Source organism: Cavia porcellus, unplaced genomic scaffold (genome assembly GCF_034190915.1).
Source record: "Cavia porcellus strain 051 isolate PalLab524CR breed Dunkin Hartley unplaced genomic scaffold, mCavPor4.1 scaffold_28, whole genome shotgun sequence".
NCBI classification, from domain to species: domain Eukaryota; kingdom Metazoa; phylum Chordata; class Mammalia; order Rodentia; family Caviidae; genus Cavia; species Cavia porcellus.
The window spans coordinates 6,695,395-6,709,424 of NW_026947511.1; positions in this window are offsets into that span (position 1 = coordinate 6,695,395).

The window sequence follows — 14,030 nt, forward strand, 5'->3', positions numbered from 1 at the left end:
TCTAGAAAGGATTGGCCCTCCAACTGGCCCACCAACACTGCAGATAACACGCTGCAGGGCCTGGGGATGGTGTCAGCTCCTCAGGTTAGTGCTTCAACCCTGTTCTGGTGCGATGAGGAGGGTCATCAGGGCCATTTCCAACCATTTGTGTTACAGTTGCCAGTGTCTCTATGGGGAAGGGACATCCTCACTCAGATGGATGTCACGCTTACGTCAAACTGCTCCCCCCAGGCTAAGAATATACTCAGGAACCAGGGATATACCCCCGGCAAAGGCTTGGGCAATGCCCTACAGGGTCGGACATCCCCAATACCAGTAGAGAACAAAAAAGGTAGGCAAGGGCTGGGTTTTTCTTAGGGGCCGCTGAAGAAGCTCTCCTACCCACTTCGATCAAAATCACCTGGAGGTCAAATGATCCGGTTTGGGTACCTCAGTGGCCCCTGCCTAAGGAAAAGCTATTAGCCTTGTCAGAAATAGTCAGTACACAACTTAGATTAGGACACATTAAGCCGTCAACCTCCCCATGGAACACCCCCATTTTTATAATTAAGAAAAAGTCTGGCAAATGGAGGCTGCTCCATGATCTAAGGGCGGTCAACGCGCAGATGCAGTCCCTGGGGGCGGTCCAGAGGGGGCTGCCAGCTCTCTCAGCCATCCCTCAGTCCTGGCCAGTTTATGTTATAGATCTTAGAGACTGTTTCTTCTCAATCCCCCTGCATCCAGAGGACACTCATAGGTTCGCCTTTACTTTACCCACCATTAACCAAGAAAGCCCTGATCTCAGATACGAGTGGATAACGCTGCCCCAAGGTATGGCCAACAGTCCCACTATGTGTCAGATTTACCTTGATTCCCTACTGGCCCCCCTACGGAAATCCTTTCCCAAGATAAGATGTGTGCATTACATGGACGACCTTTTGCTCAGTGGCAGGGACCCAGACATGCTAAATAATATGCTCGGCCAGTTGGTCGAGGCCCTGAGACAAGCTAATCTGCATGTTGCCCCCGACAAGATTCAGGGAGGAGAAATGGTGACCTACTTAGGCGCGAAAATCTCCCCTATGCTAGTCTCTCCACAGAAGGTCACCATTAGGACGGATGGCGTTAGGACCCTAAATGACATGCAAAAGCTATTGGGAGACATTAATTGGATTAGGCCATATTTACATATACCAAATTCAGATCTCAAACCCCTGTTCGACCTTCTGAAGGGAGACCCAGATATAGCCTCCCACAGGAGGCTCACTCCTGAGGCAAGAGCTGCCTTACAGAGAGTAAAAAAAGCCTTAGGTGGGGCTACCTTATACAGAATTGAACCAGGGCGACCCTTTGATGTCTGTTTGCTACAGACTAGTCTACAGCCCACAGCGGTGATTTGGCAAAAAGGACCATTACTGTGGATACACCCTAAGGTCTCACCTACAAAAGTCATAGAGCATTACCCGGAGGCAGTCGCTTCATTGGCCCTTGAGGCACATGATAGAGCTGTCCAACATTTTGGCTCAGGACCACAAGCCATCCGAGTACCCTATACCGCCAGCCAGATCAAGACCCTGGCTGCCTGCATAGATACATGGGCCATTCTGAGATGTGTTTTCCATGGGGATATAAACAATCAATACCCTAAAGACCCTATCTTGTCATTTGTCACTCAGCACCCTATAATTTTTCCAAAGGTTACTGCCTCTGAGCCATTAGTCCCAGCAACTACAATATACACAGATGGCTCCAAGACGGGGATAGGCGCCTATGTGATCCTAGGCAAGCCCCCGGTTACCATACAATTTAAACCTGATCAGCCTCAGGTGGTGAAACTACAGATCGTTAAAATGATTCTTAAACGGTTCTCAGAAGCCATTAATATTGTCTCCGATTCTAGGTATGTGGTCAATGCTATACAAGTGCTTGAGACTGCCGGTTTAATTAGATCCACTTCCACAGTGGCTGGGCTGTTCCTGTCTATCCAGACATTGCTTCAGAACAGACACCATAAGGTCTTCACCACCCACATAAGAGCACATACATCCCTGCCAGGGCCCATGGCACAGGGGAATGCGGCTGCTGATACTGCCACTCGCCCGTTATGGATTTTTACCTTACTAACACCAATCGAGCGAGCCCGTGCCTTCCATGATAAGTTTCATGTCAATGCCAGGACACTAGCAAACCATTTCCATGTTTCCAGAGCAGATGCACGAGATATCGTGCGACTATGTGACTCCTGTGCCACATACAAACCTGCCATACCGATGGGAATAAACCCTCGAGGTTTGATCCCTGGTGATGTTTGACAGATGGACATCACACATATACAGGAGTTTGGGACTCTTAAATATGTTCATGTTTCCACAGACACCTGTTCTCACGTCATATTCGCAACAGCAAAAACAGGTAAAAAAGTGTCTAATGTGATCAATCATTGCCTGGCGGCTTGGGCCGCATGGGGCAAACCAAAAATATTAAAAACTGATAATGGACCAGCCTATATAGGCAAAGCCTTCAATGAGTTCTGCAAAATGATGGAGGTTCAATTAAAACATGGTATCCCATACAATCCCCAAGGTCAAGGAATCATTGAGAGGGCTCATAGAAGCCTCAAAGAAATTTTACAAAAACAAAAAGGGGGAGTAAGCCAAGGCCTGCCTCCAAAGGCGCGGTTATCTATGGCAGGACAATGGATGGGCCCGGATCCAGTGGTCAGCTGGAACCGAGGCGCGGTTTGTGTTTTCCCACAGGAATCGGGACGAGAACCACTGTGGGTACCGGAGAGACTGACACGGGCGACAAAGCCCTCGACTGAAGATCAGACCTGCCCTACCGGAGATCCATCACAGACCAACCAACAAGATAAATAGAAATAGCGGTAGCCCAAAATGGACAAAAAGATCCTCAGGCATATGCATGGCTCGCTCGCCTAGCCTACGACCGAGTCTAGGGGTGGTGAGCTTCCCACACTCCTCCTCTAAAAAATTATGACATAGCTGGGTAGGAGAGTCAATGACGGGTAAGAGCGTACTCCCCCGGTGCGACTCAACCCAAGCCAGGCCCTACCCCATCCTGCACGTAAGCCGCTGGACTGTTAGATGCTGCCCAGGTCTAAATTTCTCTCCGAGGGGATTTCTTTACGGAGAGGAAATGAGTGCAAGCTTGTGTGCATCCAGGTTCCGTCCAGTTTGTGCCTGGCCCTAGAAAAAGGACGAGGGCCTCAGGGCCTTGGCAGACCATGGGACGGCCGACCAGGGTCTAAGCCAAGGACCTACGGTGGGCCTACGCATAGGGCATAAGCCTCTGCACCCAGTCCAGGAAGGGCTACGATGCGCACATTTATAAAAAAAATAAAAAAGGGGGAGATGTTGGGAGCCGCAGCCCCGAGCCCGGTCGCCTCACTTGGCGGACGTGAGGCCTGTAGTAAAGAGTAAAGCCTGAGGTAGATTACCCCTCCCATCGAGCACGTTAGTTTCCTGCTTACCGCGTAAGCACCCCGCTCAACAATATAGTCTGCCTGGCAACTGATGATGTTAGCCAATCAGCTTGCCTTGCTTACTTTAACATGATTGGACACTGTATCCGTATATATACTGGTGCCACCCCTGGGGGGGAAGAAGAAGCCCGGAAGTAGAAGCCCAGAAGGAGCCGCGGGGAGCGGACCAGAGGAGGCTTCGGCTGGGAGCGATCCCAGGGCAGGCTGTACGGAGAAGAAAAATAAAAAGAAAAGGTTGTCCACTGCCAGACTTTGTCGTGTGTCCTTCCTGCCGGCCAGGAGCGGACATCGACAAGCCTTAAGTTTTCTCTAGAAAGATTAATTCTACAAATTAATTTCTTTTTTTAGATAAGGAGCTATTCATTTTAAATGGCTTTTTAAAATGAACTTTGGTAGTTTGTGTCTTTGTGCATTGTATCTATGTAGTTAAATTTATGAACATAAAGTTTTAACATTTCTTTTAAGGCTGCTAGGTTATCTTGTTAGGGATAGTCACCATAATCAATTTTAGAGCATTTTCAGCATCCCCCCAAAAACCACATGCCAGTTACTAGTCATCCTTCATCTCCTCTCACCCACCCCAGCCATAAAGGACCTGCTGATGTGCCTCCTGCCCCCGCAGACCTGCACATTCTGCCCTGTCACTCGGAATCACATCCAGGGTCTCTTATGCTTGGCGTCTTCCATAGCATGTTCAAGATTCGTCCATGTAGCATGTTGTAATATTCTGTTCTTTTTTAAATTCCCAAATAATATTGTACTGTATAGATACATATAGTCTTCATTAGTTTTTAGACATTTTGTTGCTTCTATTTTTTGGCTATTAGGAATAATGCTGCTATGAATATTTATGTGCAAGTGTTTGTGTGGCATAAATTTGCAATTTTTAAAAAAAATTTTATTTAAAGAGAAAAAAACAAAACAGAGAAAGGGTACAAGTAATACAGAATTTCAAAAAAATAAACAGTAAGAAATCACTAGTTAATAGGTTACATATAGTCATCTTAGAAATAGTTCAATTTACAAAATTAAAGCATACAAAGTGGACATTCAAACAATGAGACTGCAAACAGTTCTGTTCAATGATCCAACAAAAACTTAATAATATGGTTATTTATCTTACCCACTTAAACATACATGCAGTTGTATCCTTTAGAGCGCTTTCTTTTTCTCTCTTTTTCACAATAACAATTACACATTTTGGGTTTTATTACTCCCACAGTTCTTATTACTTTAAATTTGCAATTCTTTTGGGTATATGTCTACTACTGAAACTGCCGAGTTACAGGTAATTCTATTTTGGATCCACTGCAAGGCATTATTTGCATTCCCACCAGAAATGTATGACCAGATTCTGGTCAAATTGTTTTGGCACTGTAGTCACACCATAAGTGCTGAGGGTCTGCCTCTGCACTCTCATTGTATCCTGGCCTAGGAGTATAACCTTTGACAATCCACATTACCTTGATGGCTACCTTAGTGTTAAGTTTTAAAATTTGGAGGTTGTGGATCCTACACCTTTTTCCCCATAGATTGTCTAAATTCTTCATCTTTTCATTTATGCCTGAATTTTATGATCAGTGGGTCAAGCCCTGCTAGCTAAGATTTGATGGGAATTGTTTACTTTTTATTAAGTCTTTCAACCCACAAACATGGATGTCTTTCTATTTACTTAGGTCTTTTCAGTTTTTTCAACAGTCTTGTGTAGTTTTCAGACAAAAGGTTTTGTGCTTTTTTGGTTAAATTTATCTTATCTTATCCTATCCTTCTATTCTTTCATTCATTCATTTGTAGTACAATTGAGCCTAGGGCTTCATGCATCTGAGGCAGGTATTCTACTACCAAGCTACACCCCTATTTGATTATTTTCATGCTATTGTGAGTGGAATTGTTCCCTATTTTCAGAGTTTACTTAATTCATTTATTAGTTCCAATAACTTTACAGTGGATTACTTTGTATAGTTTATATGTAGGATCATGTCAGTTGTGATTGGAGAGTTTACTTCTTTCTTGCCTAATTGCCCTGAACCTAGTGTGGAGCAGAAAGCAGTAGTGAGAAAAACATCCTTGACTTTGACTATTAGCTGTGAGTCTTCATGGATGCCATTTATCAGACGGAGGGAGTTTTCTTGTTCCTAGGCTGTTGAAGTTTTTGTGTGTTAATTTTAAAAGTTTTAAATCTTATTAAATGTTTTAAGTATCTTTTGAGACAATTGTGTGATTTTTGTCTTTTATTGATATGGTTTCTTTAATTTATATTTATTGTAAAAAACTTCTGGAATAAATTCTACTTGGTCAAGTGATATCCCTTTATATGTTTCTGTATCTGTTTGCCAGCGTTTTGTTGAGGATTTTTGTATCTCCATTCATAAGAGATACTGGTTTGCAGTTTAATTGTTGCATCTTTGCCTGCATTTACCAAGATTATACTGACTGGTCTTACAGAATGTATTGGGAAGCATTTCCTCCTCTTCTCCTTGTGGTGAAGAACTGGCACTAATTATTCTCTAAATGAGGTCATTTGGGTGTGGGATTTTCCCTGTGTACTTGTTAAAGTATTAATTTACTCTCTTAGTAGGTCTATTCAGTTTTTATTTTTGTTTCAGAGTCATATGCAGTAGTTTTGTCTTTCTAGAAATTTTATATAATATATTTTTATTGCTTTAATTATTCTTTAATAATATATTTTTAGCTCTTTCCTCATTGGTTGTTCTAGAATTTATCATATACATATAACTTGTGGGAATATATTTCACATTTATAATAATTTAATCCCAATAAGATATCAAAACATTACTTCTACATAATTTTATTTCCCTTATCCCTTACCTATTATTGTATTTATATATGTATAAATATGATATATACATAAAATATATGTATAATATGTATAATATATATATTATATACATATAAAAATACAACAGTATATTGTTATAATTATTACTTTTATCATTTAAAGAAGTAGAGAAGAAAGAGTAAGTTGATTTATAAAATTTATTGTTAACTTCTTGGATATCCACTTCTCACTTTCTTGTTTTTTATGAATTCAAATTACCATCTGGTATCGTTTCTTTATTGTGAGGCAGGTTTCCTACCTACCTATTTTGTGCTGTTATCATCAAACATATTATACTTCAATATCTTATAGATCTAATGATAATTTATATACGTATTGTTCTGTGCTTTTTAAAAAACTTTAAGATACTTGGGGTTGAACTCAGGGCCTTCTTACTGAGCTACATCCTGAGCTCCTTTTCATTTTTGATTTTGGGCAGGCTCTCATTAAGTCTCTAAATTGCTCAGGATGGGCTCCAATTTGGAATCCTTCTGCCTTAGCTTCACAGAGTGCTGGGATTAAAGGTGTGCACCACCCTGCCTGGTTTGAACAACTGCTTTTTAAGAAAGCTAATAAAAGGCAGGAGAAGAAATATGCACTTACACTACCTTTTATGGTTACCAGTATTCTTTGCATTTTTGTAAGGATTCAAATTGCTGTCTGCATTTACTTGTTTTCAGCGCAAAGAACTTCCTTGACTGTTGGCTTTGTGTGTAAGACAGGTCTGGCAGCAATGTATCCCCGCCTTTTTGGTCTAACCAGGGATATCTTTATTTCACCTTTATTTTTCAGAGATGGTTTTGCTGGCTATAAAAATCCAGGCTGACAGTTTTGTTCCCTTTCTTCATGGTAATCCACCACCTCACTGTCCTTTGGTCCCTGCTGCTTCTGGCCAGGAGGCAGCTCTAATCCCACTGGGATTCCCTGCTACCCAACAAGTCCTCCTCCTGCCCTGCATTCAGAATCTTCCCTTTGTCTCTGAGCCTCTTCCTGGAGGGATTTGCTGTGGGTCTCTTTGTGTTTATGCTACCTTGAGCTTCTGGGTAATTCATCAAACTTTGGAACCTTGAGTCCTTTATTCAGCTTCCCTCTCTGTCCTCCCCTCTGGCGTCCTCAGTACACGTGTCTCATACACTCCCGCTGTCCCAGTTTTCTCTGGGTTCCCTTCATTCTCTCTTCTCTCTGTTCCCGGAACTGAATGCTCTCACTCTTTTCCGTCCAAACTTTGTTGAGCTTCTTGTGACTTTTCACTATGCTTTTTAACTCGAGAATTTCCATTTAGTTCTTTGTCTCATGAAATGTCCATGTCTTTATTGGTATTCATCAGTTGATTAGATTTTGCTGTCATACTCTCCTTACTCCTTAGACATATTTATCGTGGTGATGCTGACATTTGTTTTGCTTATTAAAGCCATCATCTAGATCTTCTAACAGCAATGTCACATCATATTTTTTGTTGAAAAGTGCACATTGCTATTAATAAGCATCAAAGATACAAACATCTTGAAAGCTGATCTCTAGGTGGCAGAAGGACAGATTTAGGTACCAAGAACAGTTAAGGTTTCTGATGAGGCTCCCAGGTGGTCTGGAAGGTCGTCTCAGCAATGGTGACATGGCTGAAGACACTCGTAACCTGCCCCAGCTCTGGATGGGTCTCTGAGAGGCACTATGTTCTCAGCCCTCCTCTGAGACTAGCAGAGAATACGCTCTATGAACTCCCAGGCCTGCAGGCCTCAGAAAGACTGGGGTGTTTGATGCCTTTGCCCATGTGAGAGCTGTGGTGCCTGGGTCACGAGGAGACTCCTGGGAGAGTGAGAGGACCTCAGATCCCATTTGGCTGAGTCTGGCACAACTCCTGTGCCTGGCCCTCAGCCCTCCCCATCCTTGTCCTCGCTCTGTTAGTCCTGCTTTCCCTGGGGTCAGTTCCCAGGCTTCCCAAGCCCCAGGGGACTCTAGTCTACCTCTGCTTACACCCTGACTGCTGCCATGCTGCCTCTCAGCATGAGCTCAGGGTGGTTTCTGGGGTGGAGGTGGGGGTCTGAGGCTCCAGCTGCAACCATGGGGGCCACTCACTGGAGATCCATGGTAAGGAGTGTCCTGGGGCTGGATAAGGAATGCTGCCAGGTTCCAGCAGCCTGGAAAGGCAGGTATCTCCTCCTTCATGGTCACATGAGCCTCACATATCAGGAATGAAGTAAGCTCAAAGCCTCACACTGAGCAAGGGATCCACACTCTGGACTCTGCACTGTGCCTATGCAGTTGTCTTATACAGGGCAACCCGGCCACACAGACAATGATGTCGGGGAGATGAGGGTCTGGTGGCTTCGGATCCCATGCCTCCTTTCCCTCTGCTTAGCCTGATTGCTGTCCTCAGAGCTGACCACTGCCCTCTCTACTCACTCTCCTTGATCAGTGGGGCTGATCATGGGCTGGAGTGGGCAAAGACAGACACAGAACATGCAGGAATTCAATCTCATTATAGTGAAATCAAAACACAAACACAGGTCCTGCAACTGAGGCTCTCCAGGAAGCTGTGCAGACACAGATAATTGAGAACCAAGGTAAGTATAAGGTTATTGTTTCTTTGAGGAGCTGTCGCCAGCACAGCCCAGATGTGGACTGCATTTTCAGCTACAGCCAGTGACATGGTGCACCACACTCAACTTTTTTTTCTTTTTGTTTTCATTTAGGGTGTACTGGGGTAGGGGACAGAACTCTAAGTACAGACAGACGAACAGCCACAGCACCCTCCTAGCCCATGCAGGTGTTCCCAGAGAATCCCACAGGGCAGCAAGCTGGCAGTAACTATATTTCTTCCAAAGAAATGAGCATGGAGGGCATGTGCTCTCCCCTGGACAGGGGTGTGACCGACCAGTACCCATGGGGATGCAACTCATTCAGTCTCATGGTCTCTGGATGACAGCGTTCCTTGTGGCATGGACACACAGTCTCTGTAAATAAAACTTAGAGAGTTTTGCTGTACCCTTGGGGAGGTACTTGCAAAATGTGGAATACTGACTGCCAGACTACCCACTCTAAAATACCATGGCTCTTTGATGAGCTCATTTACTTCTGAGTTGATGTATTATTTGTTCTTGCTTCTTTTGCACAGAGTTATAGCATTTACAATCACTTAGATTTTTCTTTACCAACAGATTTTGCTAATGACTCGTGATTTCCATGAATAAAACAAATCGCTGCATCTGGCCAAGCTCAGACAGCTGTTCTAATCCCAAGGGCTCTGACAGGCTCCTGGGAGGCCCCAGGATTCAGCTCCTTACTGAGGTGAATGATTTGTGGTCAGTTTTTACATTTTCTTCCCATCCATTCAATTAAGACATATTTACTTATGTGTTTATCTTGTGGAGCTGGGGATTGGACCCAGGGGCTTTGACACACTAAGCACATTGGTCCACCCCAGCTATGGCAGAGGACAGTGATTAATCTGCCACTGTGTGCCAGGTCCTGGGCAATAGTTGAGGGCCATGATGCAGATCCCGCACAATGTGTGAGCCAAGCACCTACCCTAGAGGGCTCAGGGACCCAGCAGGACCTTTCCTCCTGCCAGGAGGGTTCAGGACAAGTGCCAGCAAGAAGGAGAAAAACAAAATGCTTGTCTACATATATATTTCTGATTATGAAAACCAATTATGCTTGCTGGTACATTTTTGAACACAAGTGACCTGTCAGAAAGAAAAGAAAACTCACTGGCTGCAGTGCAGGTCCTCAGTGTCCCCACAGCGCCATGTGCTAAATGCTGGTCAGCAGCTGGCACTGTCACAGGATGTTGACCCTTAAGGGGAGGGCCTGGTGAGAGGTGTCCCGGTGGCTATGGGAGCCTCCTGAAGGTGACAGTGACCAGCTGGCCCCTTTACCTTCCTTCTCCTTTCATTCCCAGCCATGAGGTCAGCAGCTTCTCTGCCATGTCCTCTGCCATTCTATAGGACCTCACCAACCAGGGAATCATTCCCAAGGCAGTGGGCCAGAGACCTTCCCCTTTGCAAGTCGCACGGGGGCAGAAAGCTGACCAGCACATCACTGAATCTCAGTGCGCAAACAAATCACTGCTGAGGTGCTGCTTCCTTTTACTCCTTTACTCACATATTCAACTCCTCACTTAGCACAAGGATGGAGACCCTCACTTTCCTGTCCCCAACACTACCTCAGGGCTAGGAATCATGGAGACATTGGCCACATCAGGTCCAGTGGCTCTGCCTGTGCCTATGAGGTAAGAAGGACAGGAGGTGCCTGGAAGGCTGGCAGGGTGGCCCCCACCATGCTGGCACCATGCCCCAGGGGCAGCTGCAGTCCTGGAAAGCTGGACTGAAACTGGACATTGTCCCCATTGAAATAGAGCAGGGCTACTGTGACAGCAGACTGTCGCCTTAAGGCACTGTTTGTCCATAACTTGTAGAAACTATTTTTAAAATAATCCAAACATGTGCTGCCACAGTGAAAACCACAGAAATTAATGATGCACACTCACGTGCTCACACGCTGCTTCTCCCTCGATCCACTGGCGTGGACAATTGCAAGACACAGTGGTGCTAGGTAGTGACAGTTAGCAAAGCGGCCATTCTGGAAGAATATGTGGGTCCTGACCCTGGTGACCATCCGTGGAGACAGGAAGAACCTTGGCTCCCAGGAGCTGGACCACGTGTGAGCAGAGGAAGAGTCACAGACCATGTGGTAGAGAGAGTGGAAAGAGGGGCTGGAGGGCAGGCCAGTCTCCTGGGCACAGAAATGCTCATCCTCCATGGGGCAGGCCAGGGGACATTGCTGTCTTGTGTCTTGGAGAAGGGTTGCTACAGGCTAAGGATACTTAACCTGGGGCCTATGCGTCATTGGGGTTTGCTAGTGAGCCTGGAGGTGCCCAGAATGTCCCTAAGTGTGTGGACAGTGCTGTCCATACCTGCACGCTGGCATGTTTTTGGGGAGAAGGTTCACAGTTTGCTTTCAATTATGTAAGGGGTCTTAACCCTAAGAGATTAAAAAAGCTGTTTTGTTAACCCAGCGATCTTCCAAATTTAGTGAAGACTCCAGTAACCATGGTGTCCTTAAAGATGTAGGAAGAGTATCATAGGGTGCTTAGAGTCCCTGGACTCCCCTGGGCCTCCGCTCGCCTCAGAAGGGCTCAAGGCATGTTGTTCTTGAACCCCTGGCTGTGGACAGCCTCTTGTCACCAAGTCTGCTGATTGTTCCTAGCTGCCCATGATACATCCCACATTCGCCCTCCTCCCCAGACCTGTGGAACTGGGGATGGCTCATGTGACTGCAGCTTCCTGCTCAATTGGGGCTGTTACAGCTTGAATCTCAAACGTCCTCCAGAGGCCACATGTTGTCCCTGATAGTGTCATATGTGTTCATTGTTATTTGGGGAGGTGGCAGTACTCTCCTTGAGCCTCTGTTCCATGGCAGATGAAGCTGAAAGGCACTGGCACGGCCCTCCTACCACTGTCCCCTAGAGGATCGTCCAACCTCTCTGAAGACATCCCGCAAAACTGAAGAGTTATCAGACCTGCTGCCAACTAGTGCTTACAGGGCCTGAGTCTAGTTAGCTCAGACCCAGCAGCTGTCAAAAGTGGAGCTGAGAAGTCACAGGTGACTGTCAAGTCTCCTAGGATGCATGCCACCTGTCTGGGGACAGGGTGTCACCCTGCAAAGGACTCCTCAGGGTGGGATTTTGAATGCCCTCCCACCCCAGAAGGCAATCAGGGCTCTTTGCTGGGGGAAGTATCCACCTGTGGGTCACTAATCAGGCATGCAGGTCTGGGGCCAGCTCCGAGGAGCAATATCAGTGTGAGGCTCAGGGTGTGGGCTGGCTTCCAGGAAAGCCTGGATACCTCATGAAAACTAAGTGGACAGCTCAGGGACACTCATGACCAGTGGAGTTTTGCTGAGAAGCCTTCACTGGGACACAGGACCCTGGTCCTCAAGGGGACCCAGGCTGCCCTCTGCCGGCAGTGTATAGCCTGCGCATGGCCATTGTCCTGCAAGTCTGCAGTAACCTACTTGTCTTTCGGGCTCCCGGAGGCCTGATGCCACATGGATTCTGGCAGGGGGGCCTTAGGCCCCTAAAGTCACTACCACCAAGTCCCCTGCAGGCTTCCCTGGAATGGGCAGTGGGCTCCCAAGTTCTGCAGATCTGCCAGTGTCTTCTACCAAGGACAGGCCACACCCTGGGCCACAAACAGAGATCCTAGTCATAGAGCTGTAAGATGCCTCCTTGTTCCCAGGTCACGTACCCTTGTGGGTGGCACCCACTCAGAACCTCTAGGGCATGCCTGGGTCTGCACAGCCTGGTCAGCAGGTTGAGGGGATAGGGAAGGCGAGGCCTGGGTGTTCCAGATGCCTCAGGTCACACTCCTGGCTCACAGGACAACATTTGAAGAAGAGGAGGTGCAGCTGAGGCCCCAGAAGAGGGCAGTAAAAGTAGAGTGCTTGTCACTGTCATGGACACTACAAAGGAAAGCAGGGATCCTGGGAAGAGTCAGAAGCATGGCATTCATTAGGGCATCTGTGAAACTCTGGGGTGCCCTGAACAGGATCTGTGAGGAGGAGGAGGAGGAAGAGGAGGAGGAGGGATGACCCTGATGCATACCCAAGGAGTTTGCTGGAGTTTCCATGGGTAGATTACTGGTAACAGGGAGGTCCACGGTGAGATACTGAAACCAGGCAGACACAAAAGGTGCAGGACAAGTTCATGGGAGATGACCAAGAGGCCAGAAAGCCCCTTCTGAAAGTGCTCTCCTGTGGGTGGGTGCCAGAGCCACAGCATGCCATGGTACCAGCCATTGGGGACTCAGGGATACTGAGTCACTGACACCTCCTGCAAGGCACTGAGAAGTGGCAGCTAGCAGGGAAGTCCTTGTCAGTAGGCAGCTCATGGTATAAGGCTGTGTGGGAGGTGGCTAGTGCAGTCCAGAGGCCCAGAATGGTCTCACTGTAGCTGAGGGCTCAGGGGAGTCCAGATACCTCACCAGGGAGGTGACATCTGCATCAAATCCTAGTTCTGGTTCTTCAGCAAGCTAGGGCAGGGCAGAGGGGGGCCTTCTTTCAAATGTCCTAGGACAAATGGGGACAGGGATTGTCCTGAAATCAGGGAAAGGTTTGTTCCACAGGGGATAAGGACCCCCCCCCCCCATACACCAAATTTAAAGTTATACAGCCACAGCTTTAAGGTGTCTCAAGACCCACAGCACAGTGCAGGGTGGGAGCAAGTCTGGGGTGGCTGAGCTGTGCCTGGGAAGGCACTGGCTAGGACCCAGGGTTGGTGGCTACCAGCCAAAGAAAGTCCAAGAATCAGGTGTGCACAGGTAGTTTCCTAACCTGGGGAGAGCACCCAGGCACAAGGGCCTTGTAGCTTTTATTTGTCCTCCCATCCTACAATTCCCCAAAGTGACAAACATGACACACTCTCTGCCCTAAATAAAGAACTGAGTTCTGTCAGTAAGTCCCAAGGAATCCAAGACTGGAGAGGTCTAATGGAGGTGCAGAGCAGGCAACCTCCTGAACGCTTCCTGTGGCCACACTGCTACATCAGGCCACCCCAGCATGCCTGGCCATCGGACACACTGCGGAGTGACCATGCTGAGCCAGTGTTCAGGCCCAGGGGAGACACGGTGAGCAGGTCTCTGCCTCCAGATGGGTGCTGCTGGGAAAGAACACAGCAGAACTGGCCTTGAGCCCAGGGACACCTGGGTTCAAATC